The 9662-nt window shown below is 48.1% G+C and overlaps 1 protein-coding gene across 6 annotated transcripts in view; it reads right to left on the minus strand.

The window, feature by feature from the left end:
- FAM126B (family with sequence similarity 126 member B) overlaps nt 1–689 on the minus strand; it is a 221862-nt gene extending 221173 nt beyond the window's left edge. For 3 of the 6 annotated variants that reach the window (XM_029606225.1, XM_029606224.1, XM_029606227.1), the window contains exon 1: nt 449–689. The gene's annotated coding sequence lies outside the window, so the exon portion shown is untranslated. The other 3 variants (XM_029606226.1, XM_029606222.1, XM_029606221.1) reach the window with 1 other exon arrangement.
- Nucleotides 690–9662: the final 8973 nt, after the last annotated feature.

The following is a 9662-nucleotide window of genomic DNA, read 5'->3' on the forward strand; positions in this document are numbered from 1 at the left end:
CCTCGGTCACTCTCTTTTCACAAGGAGAGTAAAGCGTTAGATTTTTATGAATAACCTCTCTCGGTTCCCTCTTGTCCCTGCTCCAGTTGCATATCGCTCGCAGGCCACCCTGAAACATTGGGGAAGGGAACAGCACTACCCTCTAAGCAGCTGACGTCGGTAATCTGCCCGCGCAAATTATCCCCCGTGTCTCTGGCCTCTCTCTCAACTGGTGTCTGAGGTTTCGCTGCTTCTCTCCCCTCAGTGCCGGCAGGTTCCCACTGCTCTGAGCGTCAAAGATTGAGCGCCACTGCCCGTCCCTACAGAGGAGGGGCAGCGCGGCCTCCAGAGGTTACCTGCGAGAGGAAGGCCTGGCTGCAGGTCACCAGCTCCTCCGCGTCCTCTCACTCACCTCCTACCTGTCACTCGCTCCCCTTTCTACCAACCAACTGCAACACAGCAAACCGACCTGCAATTGGCCGCCCACACCTCCTTACAAGGCGGCTTCCTATTGGACACCGCAGTTCCAAAATAAGATAAGCATTAGTGCGGAAAGCGCGGACCAAAGACAGAAAATCTCGCAGGACGAAAGTGTCGTTGCCAGCCGCTTATTATGGACAAAATATAATCGCCTCTGCCTGTGTCTTTTACCCCGGGCGAAATCCGTTATTGCCCTGTTTGTAAAGATCGCAGAGAAACACAACCCGAGCTCCGCCCCCCCACCGGGGTTTCTGCTGTCAGGGAAACCGCCGCTTTTCTCCTTGGCCCCGCCCCCGAATGTGACGTGGCCGGCATGGGATCGGAAAGGAAGCACAGTGTGAGTTGAATGCTTGGTTTGCATCTGTTTCTTGTAAGACAGTAGTATTTACGTGAATCTTTGGCAAGATACAGAGCAGTCTGGTGTTACTGATACCCACAATGAATAGGCATGAAATATATTTGCTTACACTACTTCCGTTCTATGCAAACAGGATATCCACAATAAGGGTTGCCAACATTTTCACAGACCAGGAGTGGAGACTTGAAGAACAGGGGTAGGGAGAAGAGCGATGTTGTCCCTCATTTGCATACTTTTTAGATCCTGCCAATGAACTGTATCTGTGTATGCATTAAAGGGCAATAATGTATTGACAGGCTGCATACATGCAACAATTTCTCTTCCAGCCTCTCAGGGCAATGAAGGGGGTCCCCTGCCACTCAGCTGCTGTCCATTTCTTATCTTTTGGATTGGGGGGGGGGGGGGACAGCCCAACCGTTTTCCTATGCCTTTCTCTCATACACATACACTTTCTCAAACATCCTGATTCATACATGCTCCCTCTCTTCTTCACACATAATCTCAGAAGGTCAGAAGCATGCTGGGCAAGGAAGGGCGGAGAAAGGGGAAAACCGGAGTTATCAGAAGAGGCAAGCAACTGCTCAGGGTGCCAAGTCCAGGGGGCGCTAAGGCACCTCATCACAGGGGTGGGCACCAGTGCTGCATGCCCCCACGATAGTGGAACAAGCATTCCTTAGCCCCTATGTGGCTGCTAGCTCAACTGCCTCTCATGTCATCCAAGGAGGTCCTGCCTGCCTGGGGCCCCCCACCCAGCCATATTACCTACATTGTCCGGAGCAGTGGGCAGCCCAGCAATAGGCCTCAGTGGAGGAGTGAGATAATAGGCAGGGGGAAGTCTAGGTTCAGGGCAGGGGAAGGGCCAGGAAAGGGGTACAGGCATGGGCAGAGGGGAATAAGGGTCATTGCAGTACGTTATATGTTTTTGTTTAACATCAGGTAAATTCCAAAGTTGCTAAGGGACAAGGGATGGGTCCAGAGTGAGACCTGAGCAGGGACATTACAGCATATAGAGCAATTTCCCAAACAGCTGCAGCTGTCAACTGGACTGAGCAAGATGCCCTGAGACCCATTCCCCCCCTCCATGCCCCTCTGTATCTCAACTCTACCATGTCTCTTTCTCCCCTCTTCTTACCCTGTACTTCTGTTTCTTTATTTCTCCACCCTCTCCTCTGTGCCTGAATCTGTGGCAGCTGGCTCTTTAAAGGCCTTCTCTCAAGTCCTTGCCCACCATGCTGTGAGAGGGGGTTGGATGAGGGTAGGGCCAAGAGGGTCATTACTACAGAAATCTGTGGAACTACTGGTTGCTGAGGTCTCTGCCATGCCCCACCTCCTCTCCCTATGCTGTCCAATCACAGAATAAGAAAAGAGATAGGGGCAGGAATACAAGGCAGCTCTCCTCTGAGAGACTCTGACCCTGCCTATCTCTCTGTATGTAACTAGGAGACTGGGGGAGAGGAGGAGGCACCTGCAAAACTGGACTTTTAGCAGCTAGGCAGTATTTCTGACTGGACACTGCATAGCATGTCTAAAACCGTGGCTTGATGGACCTTCACTCTGACCCAGTATGGCAACTGCTTCTGTTCTTAAAAGCAATATCTGGACCCAAAGAAGACAAATCCCCAAATAAAGCCAAAGAGGCATTAAAAGGAATATTGAGATGTAGAATTTTGTACCTGTATTGAAACACCTTCTTCCAAAACAATTGTATTAGCCTGCAGGACCAAAAAGAACAGCCCATTATGTTCTCCCCCCTATCACATTTAATACATTTGGCTGAAATGGTGAGTTGTGATAGATATGCTTATCAATGTGAATTGTAAGCTCTAACTAGAAATTTGAATTGTGTTTCTCACAAGCAAATGTTATCTTAATATATTATATTATTATATTCTTTATTTGATTCTCAGGCCTTCATCATGACCGCATCTAGAACAGCGTGTGAAGGCAAGGCAGTTGGCTCAGCTGGTGTGTCAAAGGTTGGAGCCCACCTTCTCCACAAACTTCATCTGGTGGGGAAGCCGGCGCAGGCTGTCCTTCCGGAGGGTCTGAGGGGTACCCCACTGAGGAACCCGACGACGTGGGGGAAGGAGAGTGCCGCGGAGCTGGACTGGCAGTCAGGACTGTCCTCTTGCAGAGGCAAAGGTAGTCCGCCCTGGGGGAAGTCCTCTCTTGGAAGAGGGTGAGATTTGCTGCTCCTTTGATCCTCTACGGAGGCGAGGAACTGAGTTAGGATCTCAGAAATCTGAAACATCACTTGAGATGTCAGGAACCCTTTCCCCCAAACCTGTGAAGAATCCTCTGCCGGTGGGTTCTGTGGTGGCAGAGATGCCAGAAGAATGTCCAAATCAGGACCTTATGGCCAGAGCTTTACCCGTTCGATGAATCAGCTCGTCTATAACGCTTACGGAGTGGCTTCTGCAGACATAGTGCCGATCTTTTGTGTCAGGACACTGAAGATAGGTCGGCGTAGACCCGGTCCGAGGAGAGGAGCTCATGGATCCCAAGCCCGACACTTGTTCCTCATCTGAGAAGACCAGATCCAAGTCAGGAAGGATGGCCCCTTGTGGTTCTCCTGCCACAGCTGGATCCTGGGATGTTTTGGGGTCCCGCTGATATGCACGTGTTATTTGTGTTGAGCTGCGTGGGCTTGCATCAACGTTCTTGCTGATGAGTCGTGTTTGCGCTTCCATTTCGACGCATGCAGACTGTGCTTGAGGCACGAGGTGCTTCATGCCAGGTGACACACTGGAGCTGCACGATGCATTGGGCAGGTGTGTTGGTGATTTCACACTGGACAACACAAGCACCATGGCAGATGTGCCGGTGTATCTCCTGATGCCTTCTGTGCCAGCTGAGAGCTAGGGGGTTTTCCCCCTTGGCTCCGCCACTTCTCCGGTGGTCCCATGGAGGCAGCCATCTTTGACTTTTTGGGGCAGTCCACATGGGGCCCTGGGGAGGAATGGGCCAAGCACCCTGAGGTGGTGGCGTAGGATCCTGAGTTACCTTCTCTCAGACTGGTGATCTTGGCAGTGCATTGGCACTGGGCCCAGGGGGACATGTGGCCGCAGTCTCAGCATGCCACTTGATCGTGATCTGGGCCGAGCACAAGTAACAATAGTTGTGCCCATCTGTTGCCGACATTATTTTGCCACACTGGCAGAATTTAAAACTAGGCGGCTGCAGTGGCATGATCGCAATTTTATCTTTCTTATGTTTTCAAAAAACTGATTCTCTGAGGAGAGCATGAAACTTCACCTGCAGCGCAGAAGAAACAGACTGAGGAGAAGATGGTGCCACGTGGGAAGGGACACACAGATGTACACAGAGCAAAGCTCTCTTAGCTTGGTCAAGCTCCGCCCAGCCGTCTCGGAAGGACGTCCCAGACAGCACGGCTAATTCAGCCTGCTTATCTGCAGGAAAAATGTAAACTCTAACTAGAAACTTGAATTGTGTTTCTCACAAGGAAATGTTATTTATCTTATTTATGGATCACAAGCATCTAATAAAATAAGCCAATGATGTTTGAATTTACAGCTGCTGTCAGGGGCGGCTCAAGGCAATGTATTGCCTAATTTGAAGGATGAAATGGTATCCTTTCTCCCATGGTGCAGGTGAAATCACCAAGAGGGCTGGAGTGTAGGTATGTAGGGGGAGGGGTCCCCCTTTACAGTCTGGCTCTTTTGGTGATTTGTAATGGTGAGAAGGATGGGGGGGTGGAGTCAGGAGTCAGGGGTCCCAAAAGAGTAGTATTTATATTATCATTGACACTCTTTCTAGGAATTTGAAAACCCTGCTGCGCTCCTGGGAATCCTGTTTTATTTATTTGATTTATATTCTGCCTTTCAGCTAATTCAAAGTGGATTACATTCAGGTATTGTAGATATATCCCCTGTCCCAGAGGGCTCATAAACTAAGTCTGTACCTGAGGCAAGGGAGGATAGAGACTTGCCCAAGGTCATAAGGAGCAGCAGGAGGATCTGAACTCTGGTTTTCCTGGCTCACAGCTCACTGCACTAACCATTAGGCTATTCTTCCACTTCCTATCATCTGCCTCTCATCTGCCCCCTGGGGAGGTAGGAGAATGGTGAATGGTGGAAAACTGGGTGTAGCATACTCTCTCAGGCCCTAAACAAACCTTACAGCCTTTCATGCACCCCTTCTATCCCCTCCCCACCCAATGCATCATTTTTAATTCTTTTCCATTTTAAAATGTATTAACTGATTTGGGAGGTCTGTTTGGCCAAGGAGCATTGTGTGGACAATTGGACCAGCAAGGGCATCTTGGGATGCAGGAGGTAGACTATTAAGAAGGGTGAAGAACTATGTGAGTGATTCAGCAGGTTATTATACAAAACTCAGCCCCCTCGTAGTAAGCAGGCCCAATCATCCTGTCGTTCATTGACATAGGCCCAGACGAACACCTTCAAGGTCTGGTTCATTCGCTCTGTCTGCTCATTGGACTGGGAATAGTAAATAGAAAAAATGGCCAGGGTTACATTGAACTTCTTGCATAGATTCTGCCAGAATTTGGAGGTGAAACGAATGACTATTACTCACTAGGTGGTGGGGGTAGTCTGTGCCAGTGAAAAATATCTTTGAAGAAATGTTAAGTGAACACTGGCCCTATAGGGAGATCAATGAGAGGCACAAACTGGGCTATTTTCAAGAAAAGATCTACAGTAACCCAGATGGCAGGGAACCCCTTAGAAAGGGGAAGGACCATGACAGTCCATAGAAAGGTGGGACCACAATGTGTTAGGGACTGGAAGTAGCTGCAGCAGTCTCCGAGCACAGGAATACAGAGGTTTAGTACAAGGACAATCGGGAAATAATTCTGCATAGCAGGGAAGACCTTGAGACAGTTGTAGCCACCAATAATACTGCAAAAGTAGTTCCACAGTTTTACAGACACCTAGAGAGCCTTGAATCGTAAGCCCAATGAAGGACCTTCTCCCTGAAGCATTTAGGGACCACAGTCTTCCCTACTGGAATACAAATCCTAGTATGAGCGAGATTTTGTGACTCAATTTCAGGATCCTTGCTGTCTTTATGAGGTTAGTACAGAAAAAGTTAGGGTTGATGCCCAAATAAACAAGTAAATTATGGGTTGCATTATGACAACCCTGTTTGTTTTCAAAGCTGTAAAGAGTGGTAAAGTAGAAGCAGATGGGGGTGATGTGGTGTGCAGGAGGTTAGAAAAATACTAAGGAAAATAAAACAGCAGAATTTACAGCTACAGAAAAAGTAGAATAATGGGTTGGAAAACCACTGTCCCTATTAAGTCCCTTATTTCTCTCAGCACATTTGATCATTTTAATTTGAAATGTCTTACAGTCTTGGATAGTTTTAAAGGAGAAATTACTACTTAACTGATAATTTCCTTTTCTTTAATGACAGGTCCTGCCACACCCATGGGTTATGCACCTCTACCAGGAGATGGAGATGGAGCAAAGCTAACATCACAATATATATACCCCTGCAGTGACATCAGCCTGCCAGTATTCTCTGCCAAAGCCAACTGTGGACAACTGCACAATACATGAACATAACTATTAACAGACAACCATTCAGGTACTCAGTTAACAGAAAAACACTGATCTCAGACAAGAAACATATCATCACTAACCTAGGCCTGGATCTGACACCTACCAGTAATCCCTGGAAACACAGCCACAGAGGACGACAATATCATCAGCATCTGGCAGTCAAGGGTAGGAAGATGGAGTAACATGTCATCATTAAAGAAAAGGAAATGGGGGAGGAGTGATGTCACCATTGTGAATAGCTGACTGAAACGGGGCACCTGTCCTAGACATCCTAAATCTGAGGAAATCCCTCACATCAGCTACTGCATACTTCTGGAAACGATATACCTAAAAAGCTTAACAGCCTCCGATGTCCAATCGACGAAAATCAACAGATCTGCGCAAATTTTCATATAAAAAACTGGAGCTCCAAGAAGACCTGGGCCTCACTACGATGGCGGCGATAGAGGAGGCCCCGTTCCCGTCACTACAATCAGAGGAGATGCCCTCAGTAGACAACGAATTATCTACCAGGGTGGAAATGAAACGTTGGTTCGCCAAAATTCGGCAAGATTTAAGGGAACACAAGCAAGAAATAATGACATCTATTGAGGAGGTGAAGGAAGAGCTGGCCGAAAATGGCCGCCACATTTATGAGGTGGAGACGAGAACGGAAGCCTTAACCGATGATCTAAAGATAGAGCACGAGGCTCGCCAAACTATGCAAAATGAAATAGAGAATCTATCTGATAAGGTAGAGGATCTTGAAAACAGATCTCGCAGGCAAAACCTCCGGTTCTGCGGCGTCCCTGAAACTGCCGAGTACCAGGATTGCAAGGGAGTGATAGAAAAAATCAGCTCCATGTTGCTGGATGCAAGGGACCCCTCAGAGCCAGCAAATTCACGAGTTATAAAAATAGACTGAGCTCATCGAGTGCTGGGAGCCCGCCAGGAAAACCGCCCATGGGATATCATCGTGCGATACCACGATTACACCACAAAAGATGACATTGCTAAGGCGGCGAGGTCTCAGACAACCTGGACCTGGGAAGGTCACACCATTATGGTTTATGCAGATCTGGCACCAACTACCATTCGTAAGCGCCAAGATATGAAACTTATTACTGAAACACTGAGGAAGGACAATGTTAAATTTCGCTGGTTATTTCCATTCGGTCTCAGCTTCACTCTACAAGGTAACCTCCATAAGATTAAGTCAGCACAGGAAGGAGCCGCCATTTTGAAGAACGCGGGTTACCCAGGATTCAAGACGAACCCGCCTGCAGGACATACCAACGGACGGAGGGACGATGGCCCAAGATGGCAACGGGTCTCCAAGGGAGGTTGACGCCTACGACGCCAATCTGAACGCGAATCGAGCCCACTTATCACAACTTGACTGTGCTGCATGCCATTTGTCCCGGAGAGGGGCAGTTGTTTCAACTCTACGGATGGACAGAAGGAGGCGATCGATAACTGGAGGCCATATTTTTCAGAATTGTTGAACAATTAGGGATGGTCTTTAACGTACAGGGGAAGACGCTTAAGTTTAACAGGTGAAAGTTGTTTGTGGGATGTCTGGGGGGGGGAGTGGGCGGTGGGTCAGATTTGTAGTGGTTGATTCCTCTCTTAATGACAGCGCACAGCTCTCTGGATAGGGGTCTGTGTGCAAGGGGAACATGGGTTACTGGGTGGGCCTTACAGAGCAGTTTTAGAATTCAAAATAGAAGGTGCTTAGAGGGAGTTCACTGCAGTATTGTTGTATTGCTAAAAAACCAGTTAAATGCTTATATACCCAGCATTGGAGCCCAAAGGTGGAGATCCTACAATCTTACAGGGAAGCTTAATAACATGCCGCGGCTAGGGACCACAACATACACTTTAGATGGCTGACTTACATTTACTTTCCCTTAATGTAAAGGGTCTTAACTCATACAGAAAGCGCCAAATTCTGTATGAGGAATTACGCCAACAACACACCTCCTTAGCCTTCATTCAGGAATATCACCTTAAACGGAGATATGAGTATACTATGAGAAATCCCATATTCCCACATCAATATTGGGCTGCATGCACGAAACATACAAAGTATGCTGGGGTGGGAATCATGCTCCACAAAGATGTAATATTTGAAGAAATGGCATGTATTTGTGACCCAGAGGGGAGATATATTCTTGTAGTAATCAATATGGCCGGGGCAAGGTACACCCTGCTTAATATTTATGCTCCCAACAATAATCAAGGCTCCTTCATACATAAGTTGGATCATCTTCTAGAATCTCATGCAGAGGGAACCATCATTCTAGGAGGGGACTTTAATTTGACACTAAATCCTCAATTAGATAATTCTAGGGGTCAGGGGACTGCTTCTGGTAAGGACAGAAAGGTATTTAAAGCTTTTCTGCATGAGAATGATCTATTAGACACATGGAGGGTACATAACCCTAATTCTAGAAACTATACATTTTTTCCAGAACCCATCAGCCCTACTCTAGAATTGATATTTTATTGGTGGAAAAAATTAATATAAATAATGTCTCTAAGCCCTTCATTGATTCTATAACATGGTCCGACCACGCCCCCATAGGTTTCACACTACACCTGCGTACCGAGTCACCAGAGTGTGGGCGGTCGGTTTATCCAACACCATCTGTGAATGTCTGTCGGAAAATCCAAGTTTTGAGTTCCTTTTTTAATGATTTGGTGTCATGGAGTGTGCATAGGTAGTCTGGTAAGGACTACCTATGCACATTCAGGCCTATCCTGTAAAGTGCGGCCGTGTTTACCCTGCTCCTAAGCCGCTTCTAACTCACGTTTCGGCCGCGTTAGCCCTTCCTGCGATCCCGAATCCCCTTTAACCTACTCCTACCGCGTCCTAAATTCCCCGGGTAACCCCTTCCGCCCGCGGCATGCATATTGCATGCAAACGAGCGAATTAGCGCGATATTGCATGCAAACGAGCCAATTAGCTATTCCCCTAGCATCCCGTAACCCGCGCCCCGACTAACGCTACCTTTCCCTGCCGTTTTGTCGCGCGTTTAACCTGCAAATTTACCGCCTACCCTGACCCAGGCGGTAGAGGCATGGGTAAGGGTAGGTGGCAAGCTTTCCCCCAGCCCCCGCTCACCTGCCCCGGCCGCGATCATGGGTGCCGGTCTCCGTGGCAGCCCCAGTCCTCTCCCCTCCTCCAGAAGCAAAAAAAAAAAAAAAAAAAAGCGAAAAAAACGTTGCAGCCCCCCTCCGATGTCCGGACTGGGGCTGCCACGGAGACTGCAACGGCAAAGCGACTTTTCAGTGTCCCCCCCTCCTCTCGGAGCAGG

Source organism: Rhinatrema bivittatum, chromosome 6, assembly GCF_901001135.1.
Source record: "Rhinatrema bivittatum chromosome 6, aRhiBiv1.1, whole genome shotgun sequence".
NCBI classification, from domain to species: Eukaryota; Metazoa; Chordata; class Amphibia; order Gymnophiona; family Rhinatrematidae; genus Rhinatrema; species Rhinatrema bivittatum.